The sequence below is a fragment of the Cyprinus carpio genome, chromosome B6 (genome assembly GCF_018340385.1).
Source record: "Cyprinus carpio isolate SPL01 chromosome B6, ASM1834038v1, whole genome shotgun sequence".
Taxonomy (NCBI): Eukaryota; Metazoa; Chordata; class Actinopteri; order Cypriniformes; family Cyprinidae; genus Cyprinus; species Cyprinus carpio.
In genome coordinates this window covers 11,583,936-11,611,468 of record NC_056602.1, presented here as the reverse complement: position 1 = coordinate 11,611,468, position 27,533 = coordinate 11,583,936, and the positions used below count along the sequence as shown (strand labels likewise).

Below are 27,533 nucleotides of genomic sequence, written 5' to 3'. Positions count from 1 at the left end.
TTCACAGAAGACTAAATGTGTCCAATGGACCCCGAGTGATCCCATTGGCTCAACGAACTTTTAATGGGTATAATTTTTAGTGCCTGATTACAATTCCTGCAAAATCGCGCTTTGATTTATGTAATTTGAACTTCATTATCATGACCATTAATGCATTTTAAATTACATGTTTCATATGTTAGTATATAACCGAAGCTATAGGTTGTGAAATCAAAAATTTCTTGTTTTTTTTATTTATTAGATATTACAATCTTTATAATTCTTTAAAAAAACAATCTTATCCTGAAAAAAAATGTTGCCTTTTTATTAGGAGTGACTGTTATTGGCATGTCATAGCACAGAACCAATGTATTATCTTTCTAATTTATTAAAGTAACAAGCTTTTCCTGTGCAGTCAAATCAGTCCCTGTCTTCATCCCTGACTTCAGTGACTCGCAAGATACACTCATTATTGAAGAAAGGTCTTCCAGTAAACGAATGAGACTAGCTGGAGCTAAAAGGTGGGCAATAAGTTTTTATTACTTATGCATTTGGGGGGACTGTTGAAACGCATAAATCTACTTAAAAATACAACATTACTTTGATCTTTATAAGGTTAAAGTTTACAAGAATATGTAAAACTAAGTATTGTTTGAAGTAGTATTTTTATTGTTTATATACCATATTTAAAAAAATACTAAGATTCTCTGATCTTGTTAAAAAAAAAAAAAAAAAAACCTGGTCTGATCGATTCTCAACAAAACAAGAAAAACTGTCAATATCCTGACAGCTGACATTAATGAAAACAATAGGTAATATTTCATATAAATAACTGTAAGTTGAACAAAGACTATGCCAGAGGAATTGTGCCTTTGTTCCCGTGCCTCAGTGTCCCCTTCTTCAAAAATGGCTATGTAAGTATAGCTGTTACAACTAGTGTATGCTGGGATGGAGAACAGACGCATGAGGAGGTTATAAATCAAAAGAGGAGTTTAATGAACATCAACAACAGAGGTAACATGGACAATCGCGGACCAGGAGGAAACAAACAGACAGGGTTATAAACACAAGGGAGGTAATCATCATAACTGATAACAGGTGGGGATTAATCAATTAACCAAACGAGAAGTGGGACATGACCAAAATAGGGAAACAGAAAGTCCATGAACGTAACAGTTCGCCCCCTCCCGGAACGGTGTGTCCTCGCACCGAAAGAGAAATTTTAGTGGAGGGAGGGTGTGGGTTCTGGAGGTGGGCGTGGGGCAGGCAAGGGAGAGGGAGCATGGAGCATGGAGCCAGGATGGAGTTGGAGGGAGGAGCCAGCAAGGAGCCCGGAGCAGGAGAAGCCAGATGGTCCTCCAGAGACCAGCCAAGATGACCCACGGTGGAGTTGACGGCGGGAGGAGCCATGGTGGAAGAGCCGACAACACCAGGGGTTCGACTGACGGAGACTGCGCCAGTGGATCAGGAGCCCAGGTTGGAGCCAAGCAGACGGAGAGCCAGGGTGAAGCCGAGGATCTGGAGGGCCAAGGCAGAGCAGAAGGCTCAGGCGACCAAGGCGGAGGTGGGGCCCCCCAGAAGACTGCTGCGGAGCCGGAGTGACTGAGGAAGGAGACCAAACCGGAGGGAAGGAGTAGCCTGACAGAGCCAGAGGGATGTAGCAACGAGGTGAAGCCAGAGGAGTTGAGTCCCGAGGTGGTGGATGGTCGACGACTGACCAAGGTGGAGCCGGAGGGATAAGGGAACCCGGTGGAGCTGGTGGGATGCCGGGCCACGGTGGAGACGAGGGAGCTAAGAGCCAAGGCGGAGCCGATGGGTCGAAGGACCGAGGTGGAGTCCAGGGCTCGGAGGCTGGAGGTGGAGACAGGGAATCCTTACGCCAAGGCGGAGCTGGAACCTGGAAGTCCCGAGGCTGACCGGAGCGCCCAGATGGCGCTGACTGAGGGTGAGCTGCGGGACTGACTCGCACCAGCGGAGATGATGAGGAACTGACTGGTCTAGGAGGAGGCGGAAGACAGAGGTTGGGAGGGAACACAGGAGGATCAGGGCTGGATGGAACCAGCGGAGAAACAGGAGATTCAGGGCTGGACGGAACCAGCAGAAGAGGAGCAGAGGAAGTGACAGGTCTAGGAGGAGGCGGGAGAGGGAGGTTGGAAACAGGGGACTTGGGTAAAACCTCACTGAACCAGTCTATAAGGTCCATTAATTCCTCTACATAATTCACAGAAACCAAATGCAGCTCACCCTCAGTGGCAGAAGTGTGGGCGGGGCTTCCCTCCAAGCCCCTGATCTCCACTAAAACTCCCTCGGGGACGGACGATGTAGCCGGCTCACACACCTAGTCAGACGCTGCAAGCTCAGGCTGCATGGTGACGATCGGCTCCGTCGTGGTGGGCTCAGGCAGTTGCTCCGTGCAGTTGGATGGCGGCTGGCTGGTCTCTGGTTCGGGAGTGGGGCTGGAGATATCCTCTTCAGCAGGGCAGATGGTGAACTGGGATTCGTTATTCACCAGCACCCACTCCACGAAAGTGGCGAAATCCTCTCTAGGACCGTTCGCTGGCAGGTGTGCCTTACACCGCTCGCTCAGGCCGGTGTAATGAAAATTACAGAGCGAGCAGTCTGGGAAGTCGGTAAGGCACGCCAGATCAATAAATTCCCTGGTATGGTCCTCCAGCAAAAGGTCCAGTTGCTCCAGGCACAGGAGTTGGACTGCTGGGATAGCCATTCCGGGAGAGGGAAAAATGAGAAAAAAAAAAGAAAAACACCACTAACTCACTCACCTTTAGGGTCCGCGATTCTGTTACAACTAGTGTATGCTGGCGTGGAGAACAGACGCACGAGGAGGTTATAAATCAAAAGAGGAGTTTAATGAACATCAACAACATCAGAGGTAACATGGACAATCGCGGACCAGGAGGAAACAAACAGACAGGGTTATAAACACAAGGGAGGTAATCAGGGGAATTGAGAACAGGTGGGGATTAATCAATTAACCAAACGAGAAGCGGGACATGACCAAAATAGGGAAACAGAAAGTCCATGAACGTAACAATAGCACTGTTTTTGTTTTAGTTTTAATGCATTGTTGACAACTTTTAAATGTGTTGATCACATGCCCATAATACAGGTGGTGTATTTTTGTCTTGGATTTTAAAACACTTTTTTATCTCCATCTTCCTAATAATCATCACTTCCAATAAGCATTACTATGTTGGTATGAGTGCCACCGGATACTTGCTATGGAGAATCAAAACTATACAGAGAGGCATTTCTAACAAGGAATATAATTTAAAGATACAAAATGAACAGAGAAATCTCATTGTGCCACTTTTCAAAGCAGTTTTGTAGCTACTGAGTTGCATTAACTGTGACTAAGGATTAACTTCATTTAACATTCTTTAAGCGATGTTGATGATCTTAAAATGCTTTGTTGTTTGTCTTGTCAAGGCCAGAAAAGGTGTCTACATCTCAAGTAGGGATATCTTCTAGAAGGTTTGTTTTTATTTATTATTTTTGTTATTTTTTGTCATTTTTATTTATTTATTTAACATATCAGTGATAGTCCTCTGTGATTATCTTGTTTGTTTGTTTTTTTCAGAGTGAAACAAGCATTTAGGAGCATCTTCAAGACATTGTTGGAAGTGCTCAGCCCTGTCTCCTGGCTCTGGGAAGAATTATTCAGTTCACCAGTACTTCAATTTTGATCAGCATGCCATTCTAGTCTCTTCTCTTGATGCCTTTGATGAACTGTTTAATGGGGTTAATTTACCCCAGACATGGGGACTTGTGACTTGGACTCGAGTCGCTATTTTTATGACTTGTGACTTGACTTGACAAAAAAAAAATACTTGAGACTTGACTCGGACTTGGAAGTTAAAGACTCGGGACTTGACTTGACTTGAGACACGATGACTTGAATCACTTGAGTGTTAATCACATCATGTTTTCAGTTTGAATATAAAATATATAAATTATTTTAAAAAATAAAGTTGATTACTCAGCTGGAGCGCAGGCTGAGAATAGCGTTGTCATGACTGGATCACGACACTATCACCAATCATGCCCTCTCGTACCTTACGCACACCACGCCCACTTAGATCAGATATCACATCACATCAACATGTCAGCCGAAGGGGTAGCGAGAGTCATCGCTTTTGGCTTCAAGAATTTTTTGCAAGATTGCAAAAGAAGAACAGCACTTTGCAAGACATGCAACATACAAATCTCGGACAGCCAGACGACAACCTCCAATTTCGTCCGTCATCTGAAGAGCCATTCTGCCCAGTAAGTGCTTGTCAATTTGTTAATGTTATCTGGTTAGTTGGTAGTTAGCTAATGTAATCATAGCTAAAGTAGCCATTAAAGGTTGTATCAGCGATTTCAGGCCCAAAAAAGGCCCAAACATAAATGATCACATCATCTAATCCTTCCTAACAATCCACTAGCAGGCCGTCAAAAAAAAAACGCGTTTCTTACAGGGGCGGCGCTTGGGCTGGGCTAAGGGGGCTTAAGCCCCGTATGTTTATTGTAAAGCCCCGAATATTTTGTTACCTTGTCTTTCTCATAGAGCAAAACAATTAATCAGAAAAACAAATGTGAATAAGACTACAGCTACCGCGATTACCTAATCATGAAAAGTGCATATTACAGTTTTATATATATATATTTTCCCTTTGCATTAAAGGTACTCACGACGTGCTTTTGCAGCGTTGAGCATTGTAGCCAATCACAGACATGTCTGTTGAACGCATTGGCCAATCAGAGACATAAAAATTAGTCGCTGTGCTGAAGATGTGTTTTGCGCGAGCCCACCGAGATCTACACTTTCACAAACCTGTCATTATTATTGCCAATAAACTTAAGATGCAAATAAGAGATTCACTGCAAAATATTTGATATTCTTGATGCTGCTCTGATGCACTACATTAGGACTATGCACCGCTCTGTTTGTTGTTACGAAGACTAAAGTTCAGCGGTCTAGCTCATCATTGTCAAAATGATTAAAGAAGTGAACGAACGCCTGGTAAAATGTAAGTAGATAAACATTTAACATTTTTATTTATTTATTACATTTTGCCTTTTTGAATTGAAAATATGCTATAATGTACTTTATTAATTTAGAGACAATACATGCATAATTACAAATAAATTTTTAGTTGCAAATAGTTAAAATTATTTCACTAATACAATAAGCCTTTCTTTCTTTTTCTTTATTCCCTTAAATCGCTTTTATAATTAATTAATTCCTTTAAATAAAAATAAAAGGGGGATCAAGATGGCGGCATGAGAGGTGGACACTTTTGCTAATGCTCCTGCCTCACTCAATATATATATTGAGTACGCAATTTAATGCATTTTAGCAATGCAACCTGAGGTACTATGTCATTAGAAACGTTTTGGCCTGATTCTTTTGTGAAAATGCCGAAACCATTGAAGAAACTCGAGAAAAAGGATCTACCTGAGAACGCAGCTAGCGAGGACTGCCATGCGGGCGACGATGTTGGCCAGCTTGATCCAGCATTATCCAGGGCGCTACAGGAGATGACTGAGAAAATCACAAAGGTGATTGACGATAAGCTGGGATCGCTTGTTCAAGCCCATTTGCAACAACTTGAGCAAACGACGGTCAGACTTAATGAAGCCGAGAACAGAATTGCTGAGGCCGAGTCTTCAGTTGATACAGCGAACGCGCGGATTTAGTCTCTCACGCGCCAAGTTTCGTCACTCGCCGAACACCTGGATGATATAGAAAATCGAGGTCGGAGGAAAAATTTACGCATCATTGGCCTTCCTGAAAATGCTGAAGGAACTAATCCGACCGCATATCTTCAGACTTGGATCCCAGAGTTCCTCGGCATTGAGACAAAGTCAGGGATGCTTAAACTGGAGAGAGCTCATCGCATCTTTATGCCGAAAGCCGACGCCAGGGGTAGGCCCCGTCCGCTTATTGTCCGCTTCCACAACTTTCAGGATAAGCAGCGGGTTGTGGATGCCAGCAGACGGGCGGCACAAAAGGGAGATCTGATGTACAACAGCTGTAAAATTTCGTTCTATCAGGATTTTTCCGCTGATGTTCAACGCAAGCGAAAGGAGTTCTATGTGGTGCGACAAAAGCTACAGCAGATGGGAGCTCAGTATGTCATGCTTTACCCAGCCAAACTCCAAATTACCATCGGTAAAGCTACTAAAGTTTGTGAGTCCCTTAATGAAGCTCTGGCCTTTATTGACTCGACAAAGTAAACATTTTCTCTTGAATGGAGGTGGACTGTACCTAATGCCTTTAGGTAGGCTTATATAATTTTATGGATCGTTATGTTTCCCGCTTGCCTTATGGTATGCTGGAAAACTCATTTTAGTTTTGCTTGATTTCGTACTCTCTAATTTGTCAATGAGTGAGACAGGTTGCATTAAAGTGCATGGTTTCTTGAGTTGTTCAGTGTGTTTATCAAGTAGCCATAATCTCTTTGAGGTTGCTTAGCAAGAGCCTTTTGCGCTGAACAGCGCTTTATTGGTGCGCATCGTTCCCCTTGTTATGGGGGAAATACCCCTTGTATATGTATTGTTCACTGTTTTTTTTGTTTTTTTTGTTTCTTGTTTTTTTATAATACTTGTTATAATGTTCACTGTTGAAGCTCGGGCAGGCTCTTTTTCATTTGAGTACTTAATTTGTTACTTTATATAAAGGGAGGAGCAGTTCCATATCTCTGTATTTGCTCTATACATTAAAATTTGCGCTATACATTAATGCTGGGTAGTAAATTAAGAATATGCACTTGGAATGTTAGGGGTTTGCATGGAACACTAAAATTAAGGAGGGTTATGTCTATTCTTATTAAGGAAAGGGTAGATATAGCTTTACTACAGGAAACACATCTGGATGATGAGGCACATTTAAAATTAAAACACAACTGGATTGGCCAAATCTTTTTTTCATCATTCACAACTAGTAGTAGAGGGGTTGCTATACTTATTAATAAGAACATCCCTTTTAATGTCGTAAAGAGCGACAAAGACCAATTTGGTAGATATGTTTATCTTAATGGGGTTCTTTATGGGGAAGAGGTATCGCTGCTAAATGTGTATTTTCCTCCAAACTTTTCCCCTGAATTTCTCATCTCAACCCTTGCTAAATTCTCTGTATATCCCTCTGAAACACTTATAATCGGAGGGGATTTTAACTGCCTAATGAACCCTTTGATGGACAAATGGCCTGTTAGAAATCCCTTTCATACTAAGCAGTCAAAGGCACTAGTAGCTATCTGCAAGGAACTAGATTATTTGGATGTTTGGCGAACTTTAAACCCCACACAAAGGGACTTTACCTTCTATTCTGCCCCGCACAAATGTCATACAAGAATTGACTATTTTCTAATTAATAAGCTGTTTTTGCAATCGGTCGCTTGCTGTGAGTTGGGTAACATTTTGGTATCAGATCATGCCGCTGTATATTTGGATTTATTAGTTCAGGGAGTCCCACAACGGACAAGAAGGTGGCGTTTTAACACTAGTTTACTTAAGGATTTGGCTTTTCTCTCTTTTTTTTGTGCAGAACTCAAAATATTTATTTCAATTAACTCTACTGATTCAGCAAACCCATCTTTAGTATGGGAAACTTGCAAAGCATATATTAGAGGGCTGATTATTTCTTACTCATCTAGTAAGCAACACAGAAAATTGGCAAAGCAGAAACTTCTTGAAACTGAACTTGATAATGCTAAAAAGGAATTTAACTTCAGATTCTAAAATACTTGAAAAAATATCTAAAATTAGGACTTCTTTGGATTTGTTGTTGACACAAAAAGCCAATATAAATTTTTTATTTTCGAAGCAGAAATTGTATGAGCATGGTAACAAACCCAGTAAATATCTTGCTCAGTTGACCAAGGTTAGGGCAAAACAACAATTAATTACCTCAGTGTTGGACACATCTGGCATACGACATTTTGATAATCCTTCAATTAATGATGTGTTCAGAGAATTCTATTCGGATTTATATAAATCTGAAAAATGTGTTGATGGTGCAGAGCGAATGTATTCCTTTTTTAATAATTTACCCTTGAAAACTCTCCCACAAGCTTATAGGGACCTTCTTGATGCCCCAGTTAGTAGAGAAGAGGCTATGCGGGCACTTCAGAGTCTCCAGGCAGGTAAAGCACCGGGCCCGGATGGCATAAGTTCTGAATTATATAAGGAATTCCATTATGTCCTGCTGGATCCCCTTCTTGAGATGTTAAACCACTCTTTTGAAAAAGGATTGCTTCCCGATTCGCTAAGAGAGGCTGATATCTCATTGATTTTAAAAAAAGGGAAAGATCCAGAGGACTGTGGATCTTATAGGCCGATAGCACTGCTCAATTCTGATTTGAAACTGTTATCCAAAATACTTGCACTTAGATTAGAGCAGGTATTGCCAATATTAGTCTCTGAGGACCAGACTGGTTTCATTAAAGGAAGGAGTTCTAGCCACAATGTCAGAAGGCTTCTAAATATAATTAATATCTCACAGAATCAAAAACTTGACACTTTAGTTATTTTATTAGATGCCGAAAAGGCATTTGATCATGTAGAGTGGCCCTATTTAGTTTATATCTTGCGTAAATTTGGGTTTGGAGATATGTTTTTGAGGTGGGTGCAGCTGCTCTATAATAAACCTTCATCTGCCGTCATCACTAATAGCATTAGATCTAAAACATTTCTTCTGGGTAGAGGCACTAGGCAGGGCTGCCCACTTTCGCCATTATTGTTTGCCCTTGCCATTGAACCCTTGTAAGAAGCAATAAGATATGATTCGGTGATTAGAGGGGTTACAATAAATGACAGACAACACAAGATTTCACTTTATGCAGACGACATTCTGCTCTTTTTGTCGGATGCAAGCACATCAGTTCCACGATTATTAGATGTTATACACTTCTTTGGAGAATTTTCTGGTTATAAGATTAATTTGACAAAATCTGTTGCTTTACCACTGGGCAGTCTTACCTCGGAAACACAAATGCTCTCCTCTTTCCCTGTTAAATATTCCATGTCAGGTTTTACCTATCTAGGGCTTCATATAACCCAGACATTCCAACTTTTATTTAAAAGTAACTTTGCTCCTCTTTTGGAAAAAATTCATAATGATTTGCAGAGGTGGAATGCTCTTCCCATATCTTTTTTGGGAAGAATTGCTATAATCAAAATGAACATTTTACCTCGTTTAATGTACCCCTTAATGATGCTGCCTATTCTACTTTCTAGCAAAGTTATTAAGGAGCTTAATGGATGGCTTTCTTGTTTTATATGGAGTAAAAGGAAACCAAAGTTGAAAATGAGCAAACTACAGCTCCCTAGTCATATATGTTCCCAATATCAGATTGTATCAGCTGGCGTGTCAGCTTCGTTTTGTGGCAGATTGGTTGAAGAATGATCCAGGTTCTATTTGGCTTGATCTTGAAGCCTCACAATCTCTGTGCCCTCTTCAGAATCTTTTGTTTGTTGTCAACCCTAAAAAGTTAAAATTTCTATATGATAGCCCAATCATACGGAACACTCTTAAAGCTTGGGCACAGTCACGCAAGTTAGAGGGTAGGTTTAATTTGACATCAGCTCTTACACCAATTCAAAATAATCCAGACTTTCCTCCTGGTACTGATGACTCTGGGTTTAACCTCTGGAATTCTTTAGGTATTGTGAGGCTGAAGGATATATTTGAGGATTCGTCACTTCTGTCTTTTGAACAGTTGTCTGCTAAATTTAATCTGCCAAAACATAATTTCTTTAGGTATTTGCAGCTAAGGGACTTCATTGGAAAAAAGACCACTTTGTATACAGACAATTCTAAGACCGAAATTGAGAAAATACTAATAGAAGACACGAGACAAAAAAAGATATCTCATATTTATGTAACACTGAGTTTGACTCTCCCAGGGGACACAGATAATCTTAGACAGATGTGGGAAAATGATTTTATAGTAAATATCTCCAGAGAGGATTGGGATTTAGTCTGGGATCATGCTAAAAGAATATCAGTGTGTAACAGAGCACGCGCTATTCAATTCAAAATAATACGTCGGCTACATATTACCCCTTACATCAGAAATAAAATGGACCCAAAACTTTCCCCTAATTGCTCAAAATGCAAAAATATCAGTTGGTAATTATATCCATTGTATTTGGTCTTGTCACAAAATTCAGTTGTTTTGGAAGAAAATTGCACACCACATTGGCAATATTCTGGGAATGACAATTGATGTTGATCCTTGTTCATTTATTCTAGGTCTGCCAGCAGGTACTGTTTTGAATAAATATCATAAAAGACTTTTTAGTATTTTAACTTTTGCTGCACCAATGGAATTTTTAACATGTATGTTACATTCTTCTACAGATGTATTTAAAAAAATGGCATAGCCTTGTGAAAGAGCTCATCCCAATGGAATTTTTAACATGTATGTTACATTCTTCTACAGATGTATTTAAACAGATATGGACACCCTATTTTGACTATGTTTCTCTTACTTTGGACAATTGCTTATAATTTTCTTAAAAAAAAGTTGTAATAGTTCACAACGAGAAGCCTATGTTGTTGTATCTTCCCTTGTAACCTATTTATTTTATATTATTAATAATTGATTTGAGAATTGTGCATTTAAGGTCTGCCTGAACTGTTTTTATTTATTTATTTTTTTTTATTATTTTTTTTTCCTTTTTGGTATGCTTTGTTTGTTCATGATACAATCATGTGATAATGAAATCGAATAAATTGTTCTGCGATTAAAAAGAAGAAACAATTTTAGTTTGGGCTAAAGCCCCGAATAATATCCACTGACCTTAGAACCGCCCCTGCTCTGTAGGCAGCCTAGGCTCCGAGATCTGTACACAAAAACAATTGATAACCAACAAGTGTTAACCAACCACTCAAAGGCAAAATAAAGTGTTCCAACCAATAAGATGCGCTGTGCGTTTAGGAGAGTTTCAATTGCACGGGAGGGAGGGGGAGGGAGTAGCGAGCTAGCTCTCTGTTTTGTTTGAACATCAACAGAAGTGACGTTACCCCGTCATCGCTGATACAACCTTTAACATCAGGCACAAGTAGCAGCATCGTCCACTTATAAGAATCAGTGTAGAAGGGCCAAGTCTGGAGGATTTTGATGCTAAGCAAGATAGTAAATAAAAACTACAAAAAGCCTCAAACAACTATTTTTTTAACCATATATCATGTTTTCATGTCTGCCCGACCATACAGTACATCCCATTCTTGTTTTTGCCGCAAGCAGGACACAACCACAAACCCAGAGACACAACTAAATAACTATTTTGTTCTTTGTTGTGGGCAGGCTTGCCTGTCCTTCTGGGATGCAAACAGGGGTATCCTCCCTGCACTTTTTCCTGTTGCAATGAGAGCTTTTTCAGTACTGGCTTCAAGTGCCCCAGTTGAAAGGGTCTTCAGTCATGGTGGGATCATCATGAGGCCACATCGTGCTCGGCTTGCAGACAAGACCCTCTCCAATCTTATATTTTGCAAGTGCAATACCTTGTAAAAGAGGTAATGACTTATGGATATACTCTGAGTGTGTGTGTGTGTGAGAGAGAAAGAGAGAGAGTGTGTGTGTGAGAGAGAGAGAGAGTGTGTGTGTGTGGGTGAGAGAGCGAGAGTGAGTGTGAGAGAGAGTGAGAGTGAGTTTGTGTGTGAGAGAGAGTGTGTGTGTGAGAGAGAGAGAGAGAGAGAGTGAGTGTGAGAGTGAGTGTGTGTGTGAGAGAGAGGAGAAATATAACAAAGTTTAATGTTGTATGTAAACTGTGTTTGAGAGAGAGAGAGGGAGGTGTTCAGAGAGGAGCCTGTTGGATGTTAAGCTGATATTTGTTTTATGGACTCAATGTTGAAAATTTAAAACATTTCAAACACTGTTGGCAGAAGTGAAAAATAAATAATTTTTATGAAGTTACAATTTTGATTCCATGATGTATTTTACTGAACATGAGTATATACAATGCAAATCCAAATTATTTTAATTTACTGACAGTTACTTATATCTTGTCCTTTTCACTTTATTAAGATCAGATTCTGCAGGTAAAATTACAATAATAAGGTGACTTGACTTGACCTACTACAGGACTTGACTTGACTTGACTTGACATAGCTTGTGACTTGACTTGACTTGCCCAAGAAAAAAATACTTGGGACTTACTTGAGACTTGAAGGTTAAGACTTGAGACTTACTTGAGACTTGCACATGTGTGACTTGGTCCCATCTCTGATTTACCCAAAAATGTAAATTCTGTCATCATTTACACACCCTCATGTCGTTCCAAACCTGTAAGACTTCCATTCATCTTCAAAACACCAATGAAAATATTTTAATGAAATCTGAGAGATTCCTGGCCCTACACTGACAGTCCACACAACTAGCACATTCAAGGCCCAGAAAGGTAGTAATGATACTCCACTAGTTTAACCTAAATTTTATGCATGCATTCATACAACATCTGCTTTCATTTCAACAAAACACTTATTTGTCATCGTGCTCTTGTGTACGCTTGTCAGGGATTTATATTTTCATAAAGTGGTAAATTATTATTCTTTTTTCCCATCACACGAGTTAATTTAATGATGTCTTTAACACCTTTCTAGGCCTTGAAAGTTATAGTTGTATAGGCTGACAATGAAAGGATAAAAGTCTGCCAGATTTCATAGAAAATATCTTAATTTGTGTTCGGAAAATGAACAAAAGTCTTATAGGTTTGGAATGACATAAGGGTGAGTAATTAACGAGAATTCTATTTTTTGGTGAACAAACTTCTTAAGGCACACTTTGCTTTTGGCACCACTTATAACACTATTCTACACGAGATGTACACTTTCGTTCAGACCACTGTGTACAAAAAAGATGTTGCCAAAGTGAAGGTCTTTGTATTGCTGAGGTTAGAGCAAAGCTGCTTAAGCTAGTAGATTCAACAGGTTCTGTACAAGTGGTGTATTGTCATTTCAAGCAGATGTGATGTATCTTTGTGCATGTATGTGCATGGCCGTGGGAAGTAGGGGTGCTGCATGTGCTGCAGCACCCCCGTTGGAAAATGCAGACATTACAGCACTCTCTGACAGATGCAAAAAATAAATACATAAACGTATTAAAACATTTTTTAAATCCTCCTGTTTGTTATTAACCTAAGACGTTTATGCACGAGGAGGTTTTGAGCACAACTAAATAATTATTGACCCTTTCGCAGATACGTACGATCACACCGGTGTGATCAGTCTAGGCTGGTCCCAGTGCATGACGTGATCAACTGCTAAATTCAAATGTGCTTTCACGTGTTGGCTGGCGCTGAGCCAGAGAGAGGCGCGTTCAGAGCTGTCATATATCACAACTTTTCAGTGTTTTCAACCACATAATGTTTATTTTAGGTTTCAGACATATAAGTACTAAAAAATCAATACATTTAGAGTTTGTAAAATACACACTGATGTCAAAGGAAGAGGCAATAATAATCCTTTCCATTATATTTAGACACGTTGTTTTATTCATATCAGATACACATGTGTAAGTAACTTTAAAGTTTACTCTATTCTTCTCCCAGTTCACCAGCCACTTACTTTTATGTATTTCGGGAGAAGTGGATGAATTCACGTGTTGTAAATCCAACAGATCCGATTCTCTGAACTGCGTCTGCGGCACAAAAGATGCCGTCACGCATAGGCTACAGCTCAACTAACGCGATCGTTAAAAAGGTGTTTTAAAACACTTCCACTTGCATATATTTGACAATCGGAATATCAGATATTTCATGCAATATCTAACAAATTTGTGAATATTTTGAATAAAAAGGAAAAAATGACATAAAAGCAGATCATCATTCATTCAGCTCTGTTGTTGTTGCGGTGTGTCACGTGACAAGCAATGACGCGTCACCATGGAAACCATAAAGTGACACATTCTAAATAACGGTCGCTTAAAAAAAACTCGCCCTGGGAGGTCAGCCAGAATGCATCATTGTCAACTGACCTCACGTTGAACGTCAAGGCGAAGACGTTGCAACAGTGAAACATTTTTATGTTCTTATTAGCTGTGTTCTGTGAGTGTGTGTCTGCGCCCTGACAGAGCCATAAGTTTAAATAACGTAGGCTTATCTGTGCTGTTAAAAATATTTGCTTTTTTGCATGTTCTTGTCCGCTGTGCGCGACAACCTTTTGGAGCTGTTTAACTATCTTGGCTATTTGTACGTGTCTGCTATGTGCAACGGAGTCTGGTTACAAGATTGGTATATGTTTAAGAGGTGTCCACCTGACACGCAAAAAATGCACCTCCCACTACAGCACCCCCAACTTAAAACCTCTTCCCACGGCCCTGTGTATGTGTATGTTTCATGTGTGTTTCGTGTATGTTTCTTGAGCCTGACAACATTTTTAAATAAATGTTTTAAATGTGACATTGTTGATCTTGTTTTCTATTCTGTTTTTAAAACACCAAATGGGTTTTAAAATTAATTTTTCACTATTAGAAATGTAAATTAACTCTACATAAGTAAAATATTAACACTAATCAGAGTAGCCTACATTTTCCTGCAGAGTTAAATTGTGGTAACACAGAACAGAGTTAATTTCCCCTAATATTAAAATACACTCGGTCGAAGGTTAAATTCAACTCTTACAGAGTTGATTTAACACTGCAAAATTTACTGTGTAGGACCTTCAACCCATTCCAATGGTTCCTCCAGTAGTAGGCACTAATGCAACGTATTCAATGGCGTAGCCTATCCAAGTAAACGAGACGGAGGGAAGGGCATTAAAAAAAAGGCCTGGCACGCAGCCCAACTCGCGCAGTTCGGTAATGTTGACAAGATTTTCACAGATTCGACTTTTCCGGATCAATAACTCGCGAGCAAAAGTTTTTACTACACAAATGACGCCTCTTTTCATTCGTAGTGATGTAGAAAACGATCTACAAGCGAGTTTTCCTGAAAACAACCTTTCCTCCGCTCTGTACAAAATACGTTGTTCTTAAATCTTAATGCGCTGGCGTCTGAGAGACTAGTCCGAAAGGACAGTCTGCAAAGTGCGAAACGCGAAAAATGTTACTAATAAAATACTCAATAACTTCACAGTAACACACTGTAGTGTCACCAGATTCAGTTCACACAGCACTGCTCTCCTGCTGGTTTTACTACAACACTTATTTGGAAAATAATTGCGTTTGAACATTGTTTTATGATTTTTTTATTATGACAAATGTTTAATAACGTCACTGTAACACTCTGTACTTCAACCAAAATAATTTCTGCTCTCCTGCTAGTTATATTACAACACTAATTTTGAAAACAATTACATTTGGATAATTTTTATGTTATTGTTTTAAATATTCCATAACTTCACTGTTACTGGACATAATATAGTTTATAACTTTACTGTAACACACTGTACTTTCACCAAATCCAGTTCACACATCAATGATCTCCTGCTGGTTTACAGCACTTATTTTGAAAAGAATTACTTTTGCATATTTTATATGATTATTTATAATTTAAATTAGTAATTAACTTCCTTCTTATTGGACAAAACAATAAATAACTGTTACTGTAACACACTGTACTTTGACCAAATTCAGTTCACACATCACTGCTCTCCTGCTGGTTATGCTACAACACTCATTTTGAAAATTATTGCTTTTGCACATTTTTTATGATTTTGTTATTTTTTTATGATTTTTTTTCTAATTCAGTAACTTCACTGTTACTGGATAGGTAATAACTTTACTGTAATGCACTGTACTATCACCAAATTTAGTTCACACATCACTTTTCAGTTCCCACCTACAGTGTATTACAATGAAGTTATTAAAGGGATACTCCACCCCAAAATTAAAATTTTGTGATTAATCACTTTCCCCATGTTGTTCCAAACCCGTAAAAGCTTCGTTTGTCTTCGGAATACAATCTAAGATATTTTGGATGAAAACCGGGAACTGGCAAGTAAAATACACCGTCAAGGTCCAGAAAAATATGAAAAGCATAGTCAGAATACTCCATCTGCCATCAGTGATTCAACCGTAATGTTATGAAGTGATCAAAATACGTTTTGTATATGAATAAAAAAAAAATAACAACTTTATTCAACAATTCCTGTCCTCTGCCATTTTGGAGAGTATGAACAGGACGCAAGCGGCGTACGCTATACTGTGTCAACCGCACCACAAGGATATGTTTTCTACATATATTTACGCTTTGGTTTGAAAGAAAACAGTGCATCAATGCAATATGGCTGACACAGAAGAGCGTATGTGCTACAGTGATGTGGGGAGAGAGAGAGGAGAGAAATTGTTGTGTTTTCTTCGTGTACAAAAAGTATTATCGTCGCTTCGTCGCTACATATATATATATATATATATATATATATATATATATATATATAAAATCATAAAAAAATAATCCAAAAAAAAAATTATTTTCAAAGTGAGTGTTGTAGTATAACAACCAGGAGAGCAGTGATGTGTGAACTGAATTTGGTGAAAGTACAGTGTGTTACAGTAAAGTTATAAACTATAATGTCTGATAACAGTAAAGTTATTAACAATTTTCCATAATTAAAAAAATAATAATAATAAAAATGTGCCAAAGCAATTACTTTCAAATTAGTGTTGTAGTATAACCAGCAGGAGATCAGTGATGTGTGAACTGAATTTGGTGAAAGTACAGTATGTTACAGTAAAGGTATTACCTATTTTTCATAACAAAAAAAAATTATAAAAAAAAAAATGTGCCAAAGCAATAACTTTGAAAAATGAGTGTTGTAGTATAACCAGCAGGAGAGTTGTGATGTGTTGAACTGAATTTGGTGAAAGTACAGTGTGTTACAGTAAAGGTATTACCTATTTTTCATAATAAAAAAAAATTATAAAAAAGGTGCCAAAGCAATTACTTTGAAAATGAGTGTTGTAGTATAACCAGCAGGAGAGCAGTGATGTGTGAACTGAATTTGATTAAAGTAATGTGTGACAGTAAAGTTATTAACTTTTTATAATAAACAATAATAAAAAAATGTGTAAAAGCAATTATTTTCAAAATGAGTGTTGTAGTATAACCATCAGGAGAGCAGTGATGTGTGAACTGAATTTGGTGAAAGTACAGTGTGTTATAGTAAAGTTATTAACTATTGTGTCCAATAACAGTGAAGTTATTAACTATTTTTTATAATAATAATAATAAAAATGTATAAAAATGTGTAAAAGCAATTATTTTTAAAATGAGTGTTTTGGTGTTTCAAAATGAGTGAATTTGGTGAAAGTACAGTGTTACAGTAAAGGTATTAACTATTTTTCATAATAAAAATTAACTTAAAAAATGTGCCAAAGCAATTACTTTCAAAATGAGTGTTGTAGTATAATCATCAGGAGAGCAGTGATGTGTGAACTGAATTTGGTGAAAGTACAGTGTGTTACAGTGAAGCTATTAACTATTATGTCCAATAACAGTGAAGTTATTAACTACTTTTTATAATTAAAATATCATAAAAAAATGTGCCAAAGCAATTATTTTCAAAATAAATTTAGTAAAAAAAAAAACAGAAGAGCAGTGATGTGTGAACTGAATTTGGTGACACTACAGTGTGTTACTGTGAAGTTGAGTATTTTATTAGTAACATTTTTCGTTTTTCGTACTTTGCAGACTGTCCCTTCAGACTTGTCTCGACGCCAGCGCGTTGCGATCAACGCATTGTGTACTGAGCGGAGGAAGGGCTGTTTTTAGGAAAAACTCGCTTGTAGCTCGTTTTCTACATCACTACGAAAGAAAAGAGGCGTCAATTGTGTAGTGAAAACCTTTTGCTCGCGAGTTATTAATCCCGAAAGTTGAATCTGTGAATATCTTGCCAACTCACGCAGAGCTGCGAATATGGCTTGTGTTGCGACATACAGTTTTCTAATGATCAGTATCTGTTTCAGAAGCACCTCATGGGCAGACGCAATGGTGCAAGGTAAGAATACATTTTGCTTTCCATTTCAACATAAAAAAATTTTACTTTCATGGATTATATTTATATGCTAGACCAGGGTTATTCAGATCTTACCCTCGAGGGCCAGTGCACTGCAGAGTTTAGCTCCAACCCTGATCAAACTCACCTACCTGTGATTTTCTAATGATCCCGAAGACACTGATTATATTATGCTATAGCATGCTCAGGTGTGTTTGATCAGGGTTGGAGCTAAACTCTGCAGTGCACTGGCCCTCTAAGGTAAGATTTGAATAACCCTGTGCTAGACCCTGTAGAAAATGTTGTAGTTTACATTCATGTGCGGCGCTAGGGAGGGGCTAGCAGGCACCCCCAAGAAAGACCAAAGCACCCCCATAGCACCCCCACACATAAAAAAAAATAAAATAAATAAATAATGAAATGAAATAAAAACATTTGACCCATTACGCATGCATAACTCGTGCAATGCAGTATAACGTGACGTGATTTGCAGTCAAACTTTTCTTAATGTCATAGCATTTTATTTTAAAAATGGTTTCTTGTGCCAAGTAGGCCTGCCCCGACCAAAGATTTTTCTAGGCAACTAGTCGCACGTTTATATTAAATTAATATATTAACTTACAAAAACATCTTTTATATTATAGCCTACATAACGCTTGCCGCAATGTACCGGCAAAAGTAATTATTATGAATGTGTCGGGGAAAAAGAAGACATTTAAAAAATTTATTAATAAGCCAGTGCTTTCTCAGTCAGTGTCGACTGCAAAGATGAAGTTGCTGAATGCCGACGCAGACTCGCCATCTCCACAGTAATGGACTTTCCTTTAATAGAGAAATCCACCTTTTCATACGACTACATAATTCGTATTTTTTTTTTTTTAATTGGTTCGTTCAATATTAGACATGTCAAGTTAGATCTATTTTATTTTATTATTTTTTTATATATATTTATTATGTCAGTGAGAAGGCAAGCGCATCCTGTTTACAAAAGCACAAAGTTTTGGTGTTATTGTGAGTGTGCATCAATAAAAGCAGATATATATATGAATGATGTAGCCAAAAAATGACAGCGTAGCTATAGCCTATTTTAAGTTAAGTTAATACTATCACACTTCTCATAAACACTTGATATGCACATATAGCGAATATTCATCTAAATTAATGTCAAAGTGAATCACCATACAGCAGCCCTACTCCTTTCCATATGTGAGAGATCTTGTGAGAAATCTTTGTCCTGTCTCCTACACTATAAGACATATCTGAGAAGCAGCTGTGGCGATCACAGAAACAACACCCTTGCACAACCCTAATGCAATACACAGATGGTAAATAGCAAGTAAATATATCCCCAGTGCTTTTTGATGTCATATTGTCTTTGACTCATATTCCAAAATGCTTGTTCAGTGAATTCTAGGCGGAACTGACTGATCTATGTAGGCTACTTGTTTAATTTCATAAAATGAAAATTGTAATTAAATTGTGATGAGCCAATTAATCATGTAGGCTAATAAAACGTTACAAAATCGAGTGGGCTATTTATTTTATTATTCATATAATAATAATAATAATAATAACAATAATAATAATAATAATAACAGCCTGTTTTGGTCATATTTATTATTAATTGCCCAGCTCCCCCTGTCAGTGATATAGCACCCCCTCAGCACCTGCATTCAAAATTCTCTGGTGCCGCACCAAGTATGTAAATGAAAAGCTGTAAAGAATACTTAATTTGTGTGTTTTCATGTCTGTCCATGTTTCTACAAAAACTAAGATGCACTATAGCCTAAAAATTAATCATTGTATTTAAAGGGTTAGTTCACCCATAAATTTAAATTAGCCCATAAATTACTCACCCTCAGGTCATCCTAGGAGTATATGACTTTCTTCTTTCAGACGAATCCAGTCAGAGTTATATTATTATATATTAACTGGTGGTGGGAGATGTGGGGGCCTCCTGTAGCGAATCGATGCATTTCTGTTAGAAAAATATCCATATTCAAAATGTAATAATCACTAGCTTGCGCCAACAGTTGTACACAGAAGCAGCTCCGGGAGGATGATGCATGCGCTGGTGAATCTCGTGAAAACCAACGTTTGTTAACAGGAGCAAATGAAGCAAGATTTCCTTACTTTAGCAAAGGAAAACCAGTCTCCTCTTGGCTTATATCAAAATCCTCTGACATTCTTCTTTACAAATCCTTGTTTTGTACTTCTAATTAGTGACCATTGTTTTATTTTGATCTCTCCCCTGAGTATGCACAAAGCCGACCTCATACGTCATCTGCCTGGAGCAGCTTCCTTGTATAACAGTGAGCGCAAGCTAGATTAAATTGATTATTGCATTTTAAATATTTCAGACAGGACCACTTTGGCAAGTTACTTGAGTTTATTGAAACTAAATTTATCTTTGGTGGTATGGTTCCTTATGGGGGTTCTTGTTTCAAAATTAATTGAACATTCAAGAGCTTTAACATTAACCCCCCGGAACCATCAGCTTGGAAAAACATAGACAATTAAGACACTTAGTAATGTCTTTCAAAGCGAACAGTGGTAATCGTGTAGATGTGGCAGTGGGATGTCTATACTGTAGCTTGGTTATGAGGATGAGTGACTCTCAGCAGTGAGGTCCATGCCAGCCAGGACTCGAAAGCCTTAGTGATATGAAACAGAACGATGACAACCAGAAGGTGCACAGTAATATGCTCATGCTTATAATGGGGAGGGAGGGTTGCGAGCAGTTTGAGCATACTTACTAAGCAGTAATGCCATGTATTTATACCCCATGTTTAATAGGAAAATGGTAGTGATTGGAGCAATTTGACAGCTGACCGCATTAGCTGGTCGCAGCTAGGGATGGACCTCACGGGCCCTACCGGGCACGTGCCCAGGGCACTAGACCAGAGGGGGGCCCTGCCGAAATAATGCTCCTCCAGGAACGGATTAAAACAAGGCTCGTTGGTAAATTTAACTGGTATTGTTGCCAGTGTGACAATATGATAGCATGCCTAGCAACCTAACTGAACAACTAGCCTTAGACAGGGCTTATTTTGAGCCCAGCCCCTCATTTTGGCAGATCCCCCTCCTCCAGGGGTGGCGTTTCCGTATGGCAGAGTAGAGCCCTGTATTTCAGCCGACTTTTGTTGTTGTTGTTGTTTTTTTAAATGCCCCTCGTGCCGGTTTCGGCCAATTTTCACGTCATAGTTCAGACGCGGGTCGGGCCTGTTTTAAGCTTCTCCTTATTTTATATTTTAGACTTCCATCAATTAGTGATGAAAATAATAATAATAATAATAATATGCCGTGCTGTTGGAAACAACACGACCGTGCTACCGCAACTGTCAAGAGCGACTCAACGGTGTTTAATGTCCCGCCAGCAGCAGTATAGTGCATGCCATCAGTGCAGCTGAACAGTTCAAATACACGCAAAGCACCAGCAAAAGTAATTACCATAATGTGTCAGGGGGAAATAGTAAGGAGATATTGAATTATTTACTAATGAACTAATGTTGTTTGAAGACCGGAAAAGTAGTTTTTTTTTTTTTTTTTTTTTTTTTACTGTATACTGTAAAATAAACCTCTCCTTTTTTATTATGAGGGAGTTTTACCAGACCTATATGAAGGACCAAAGGTACGTCATACCACCATTCACACACATATAAACATTTTATTGACAATTTATTAGAAAAGAAGCAGGATTTAAGTAGACATCATAGTAGATTCAACAAACATTAACTCTGTACGCCTTTGCTAGAGCAAACAGCAGTACACCAGTGACACTCCAACACTGCACGGCACTCTAGTGGTCACATAGCACAATCAAAAATCGTGATCAAACACTAATCATATTACACAGTGGAAAATCAGCGCTCCCCCAGCTCAGTATGTACAGAGTCGTTCGTAGAAAGTTTAAAAACTCACAACTATGACATACATTCTCACACATACACACAACAAGAAATTAAAGTATTAAACACTAACACTTAACCTCAAGACCCCACCCTGGGGTCTAAGGAAAGGAATCAGCCCTGCCAAGTTGGCGTCCTCAAAGACAGCACGGTCACTCCTGTGTTTTATCCCAGTCCAACCACTCACGGCAGTGAAAATCCCACGACAATAGTGCTGTCAATTCCCCTCTGTACAGTACGTCTTATTATGAGTCACAAGGCCTGATGAATCCTCATTGCACAGCACAAACTCTTTTTAGAGTCCAATATAGGTACTGCTAAGTTCTTTAAAACGCAGCACAAACTAGTTTAAGATTCACAGCATCAGTAATACTGATACATCCTTTTCCACACTTCCACACTTTCACTTCATTCAAATCAAGTCAGGTTTCCAAAGTAATGCTACGAGAAAATAACGGCAACGTGGAAACAACGTTAAGTTACATTCATGTAATGAGACATCAGCAGTCTCTAAAGAAAATCTACCATGTTTTTACTATGGTAAATGTAGGTTAACGATAGCGTTTATAATTACCACAGTAGTCACAGTAGCTACCACAGTAGTCACAAATTTGCAGTTTTCTGAGACGTCATGAAATGTTCTTTAACATCATAAACCATAAAATGTAGTCAGTTTTCTACTATGGTTTATTTTCATAATAGGTAAACACAGGTCACAAGTTAACACGGTCACATTTCACGGTCATATTTTAATTTTGTTTATCCTACTTATTTCAGCCGCTGCGAGCAATCATACCAATCTTTACAAGAATATCAAAATGTAATCTTGCAATCTTGTAATCTTTACAAGAATATCAAAATCATGCAATGAGCAAGTCTGCGTTTGTTAGACAGCTTAATATCACGTCAGTTTGTGCTTTCAGAAGCGGCGAATCTGCTGCAGTCGTTCCATCACATCTGGAGCGGAGTCCTGAACCAGGAAGTTGGTCACCAGATAACACTGTAACCAGTTAAACCGTAACACCGGGACCTCGCAATTTACAAATTAAGCACTGGCCTTAGACAATGAGCAATATCTGAAGCATGTTCACCAGCATATTACTAGGCAATAATATGAAAGAAACTTTGTTTAGCTTCGTGAAGACATTCAGAGATGAATAAAGGTAAAATGGCCAGTTGTTCGTGGATGCTTTAACTCTTCTTGAATATCTTTTGCTTCAACAAACAAGTAAGAATATCTTGTGTAAAGTTGTTGGTGCAGTCGTAGTAGTACAACTTTGGTGATGAATTGCGGGCAAAGTGTCTATATTAATTGCGAGGAGTAGTGCTCGCTCAGATCACTTTCAGTCTATTGGCTTGACAAACAACACGGCAAATTCTCTAAAGTTCACAACTTGAAGTCTGGTGAGATACTCTGTGGAAATCCTGTCAAAAATCCTGATTTAACGCTCCTATGGAGATGGAATTCGCTGTCTGATTAGATCCTGAGTGAAGCGATTTGAGCATACTTACCGAGCAGTAGTGCCACGTATATTTGTCCCGTGTCTAATAGGAGAATGGTAGTGATTGGAGCGATTTGACAGCTGACCGCATCAGCTGGTCGCAGCCAGGGATGGACCTCACGGGCCTACCGGGCACGTGCCCAGGGCACTAGACCAGAGGGGGGCCCTGCCGAAATAATGCTCCTCCAGGAACACAATTTCAGCCATGCCCCCTCAGGATTTTAAGCAAAGTGGATTTTGAATGCAGCTTCCAAAAGACTAAAAATGGCTGAATAATGTATTTGATACGATTGGAATGTTAAGTGCGCACAGTATCTGTAGTGTAACCAACAGAACACTAGAGGGCACTCCTGTGCAGAAAAAGGTTATAGGGTTGTAATGAGAAAAGAAGAATAAATGGATGTTCAATAACAGAGCTGTTTGCGTGTCCTGATGTTTCACCTCCGAGTTTAAGATATAACCATCTGTTACATGGTGTCAGAAGTGGTTTCCACAACCTGGAAAGAATGAAATAAGGAATTGAGGGAGAAAAGAATGCGATGTTGCACACGGACTGCAAGAAAAAAAAGGGAATTGAAACAGTGCTCAAGTGCAATTGAGAACGGGCCAGTGCAAAAAAAAAAAGAAAACGATCATCGGAGCAGTGCGCTCGAGATTAAGAGTAAGTGAACAGTCAAAATATGGATCAGATATTTTCACTGACACCTCCGGGAAGTTTCAACTTCGACGAGCCTAGTTCATGGCCACAGTGGATGCGCAGCTTTGAACGATTCAGAGTAGCATCGGGCCTTGCAGAAAAACCCTCCGCCTACCAGGTAAACTCTCTTCTTTACATTATGGGGGAGAAAAGTGACGATATATTAAATACGTTACCCCTAAGCGAGGAAGAGAAAAAGAGTTATGAAGTAGTCAAGAAGGCTTTAAGTGAGCACTTTATCGGCAGACATAATGTTATTTATGAGAGAGCGAAATTCAACAGCAGATTTCAACAGCCTGGCGAATCAGCAGAGAGTTTTATCACGGACGTGTATAAGCTCGCGGAACACTGCAGATATGGCGACCTTCATGAGGAAATGATCAGAGACCGTATTGTAGTGGGCATAAGAGATGCAAAGCTCTCAGAGAGACTGCAACTAGATCCAAATTTGACATTGGATAAAACAATAACTCAGGTCAGACAAAATGAGGAAATAAAACGTCAGCAGCCAATAATAAGACGAGAAAAGTCTGAAGTAAAAGAAGTTAAAGTTGATGCAGTCGTAACAAAGAGAACATCTAAAGCAAAAATGACATTACAAAAGGCAGAGGGGACAGTGCAGAGAACGCAAAGTTTTTACGATGCGACTCCTAAAATAAAACAGATGGATTCCTGCAAGCGATGCGGAAAAAGTCCACAACACCCATGGAAATTGTGTCCAGCTAGAGAAGTGGAATGCAGAAAATGCAGAAAAAAAGGACATTTTGCTACAGTATGCCGGTCAGTTCAAAGACTCGAAGCAATCGTTGACAGTTCATATGATGAGTCTGCATTCTTGGGAACAATCCAGACCCAAAAACAAGAGAATATGTGGCAACAGAAAATACTGGTGAATAAAGAACCAATCACCTTTAAAATAGATACAGGTGCAGCAGTCACAGCTATTCCAGCATCTTTGTATTCAGCTGAAAAGCAAGGGAAACTCAAAGATTCCAAAAAGAAGATCCTGGGACCTAACAGTACTCCATTGAAAGTGATGGGTACGTTTAGTGCATGCCTGCAGAAGGACAAAAAGAGAATTTGGCAGGATATATATGTAGTAACGGATCTAGTGATGCCGCTGCTTGGACTGCCTGCAATTCAAAGCTTACAATTACTGCAACAGGTAGCCAACATACACAAACCTGGAGAGCAGTACAAGGCAATGTTCCCCAAAGTTTTCTCGGGACTCGGAAAATTAGAGGGCAGCTACAAGATCAAACTGTCGGAAGGAGCCGTCCCGTATGCTCTATCAGCCCCACGACGAGTACCGCTACCGCTCGTGGAGAAAGTAAAACTGGAACTCCACAGAATGGAAGAAATGGGAGTCATTCGACGAATCGAAGAGCCTACTCCCTGGTGCGCGGGTATGGTTGTCGTGCCAAAACCGAATGGCAATATCAGGATTTGCGTCGATCTCACACGGTTGAACGAGAATGTGTGCAGAGAAAGATACATACTGCCAGCTGTGGATGAGACTTTAGCACAGCTAGAGGGAGCAGCTGTGTTCTCCAAATTAGATGCCACATCTGGGTTCTGGCAAATACCCTTGCATGAAGACTCCGAGCCTCTAACAACATTCATTACACCCTTTGGGAGATACTGCTTTCGGCGTCTTCCTTTTGGGATATCTTCAGCCCCGGAGCATTTCCAGCTCAGGATCCCTCAGATCATTGCAGGAACGACTGGAGCTCTTTGTCATGCAGACGATGTCCTAGTGTTTGGAAAAGATCAAAAAGAACACAATGAGAGACTGTGTGAGGTGCTGAAGAAGTTTGAAGAAGCAGGACTAACACTGAATGATAAGTGTGTCTTTGCTGTTGATAGAGTGAAGTTCCTAGGCCATACCATAAGTGCTCAAGGGATCGAAGCAGACGAGGACAAGATTAAAGCCATCCTCAACATGCCCTGAGCCAGAGAACGTGGAAGTAGTGAGACGTTTCATGGGAATGGTTAACTACGTCGGGAAGTTTTCACCTCATTTGCCGACTCTCACGAAGCCACTGAGAGACCTGTTAAGAAATGACAACACCTGGACATGGGATGCACAGCAGAAAGAAGCGTTTGCAAAAGTAAAGAAAGAACTCAGCTCACCAGCTATACTAGCACAGTATAGTCCGAACAGTGAGACTATAGTTTCAGCCGACGCTTCATCTTATGGTCTAGGCGGGGTGCTCATGCAGAAACAAAAAAATGGTGAGTGGAGGCCTGTCGTATATATCTCAAGGAGTCTAACCCCCACAGAGACACGATATGCACAAATTGAAAAAGAAGCTCTTGCGACAACATGGGCATGTGAGCGGATTGGAATTTACAGTGCATACCGACCACAAACCCCTAATATCACTGTTGGGCAACAGACCAATTGATGATTTACCTCCAAGAATTCTTCATTTCAGACTGAGGCTGCTCAGATACAAGTACAACATCATGTACGTTCCAGGAAAACAACTGGTCACGGCAGATGCGTTGTCACGAGCGCCATCGGGACCTGAAAAATCAACAGAAAACGAAACATTGGAGGATGAGTGCAGAGTTTTTGTGGATCTCATAGTTCAACAAATCCCTGCAACAAAAACAAAACTGAAACAGATTCAGGAAATGCAGAATGAGGATCTAACCTGCCAACAACTAAGACAGTATACACAAAAAAGGATGGCCAGACCATCAGAAAACGGTGTCGTCGGAACATCTCGTGCCATACTGGTCTCATAGGGCAGATATCCACCGTGGCAAACGGTATCCTACTGAAAGGAGAACGAATTCTGATTCCCAAAACCCATGCAGAGAGAGATACTCGAAAGACTTCATCAAGGTCACCAAGGAATGACGAAGTGCATTGCAAGGGCACAGCAATCTATATGGTGGCCAGGTGTTATAAAAGAGATGTAAGAGAGTTAGTGGAGAGATGCGACATCTGCTGTCAGCATTCCCAGCAGAAAACAGAGCAATTGATGCCAACACCTTTACCAGCGAGACCCTGGCAACGAGTCGCAACTGATATCTTCCAATGGGAAGGAGGACATTATCTGGTGGTGGTTGACTATTTCTCGAGATATATTGAAGTTGCAAACTTGCCAAAACTCATAACAGCAACAACAGTGGAGAGGCTGAAGGTCATCTTTGCCAGGTTTGGAATCCCTGAAACACTGGTGACAGATAACGGTCCACAGTTTGCGTCATGTGAGTTCGCAGAGTTTTCCCGAGACTATGACTTCAAACATGTCACAAGCAGTCCACGTTACCCCCAGAGCAATGGAGAGGCAGAGCGAGCGGTGCGTACAGTAAAACAAATGCTGAGAAAGAACCAAGACCCTCAGAGAGCTCTTTTGGCCTACAGATCGACTCCATTAGCTCATGGGATCTCACCTGCAGAACTCTTGATGGGGAGAAGAATAAGGTCAACAGTCCCAGTTCCACCTAAATCTCTCACCCCAAGATGGCCTGACCTGAAAGTGTTCAGAAGA

The 27,533-nt window shown here is 39.5% G+C and overlaps 1 protein-coding gene across 1 annotated transcript in view; it reads left to right on the top strand.

Annotated features, from left to right (window-relative positions):
* The first annotated feature begins 17,632 nt into the window (after positions 1-17,632).
* Positions 17,633-27,533, top strand: part of si:rp71-81e14.2 (uncharacterized protein LOC100002239 homolog) — a 164,555-nt gene continuing 154,654 nt past the window's right edge. Inside the window, exon 1 of the mRNA XM_042725723.1 lies at positions 17,633-17,923. The gene's annotated coding sequence lies outside the window, so the exon portion shown is untranslated. The remainder of the gene's footprint in view (positions 17,924-27,533) is intronic.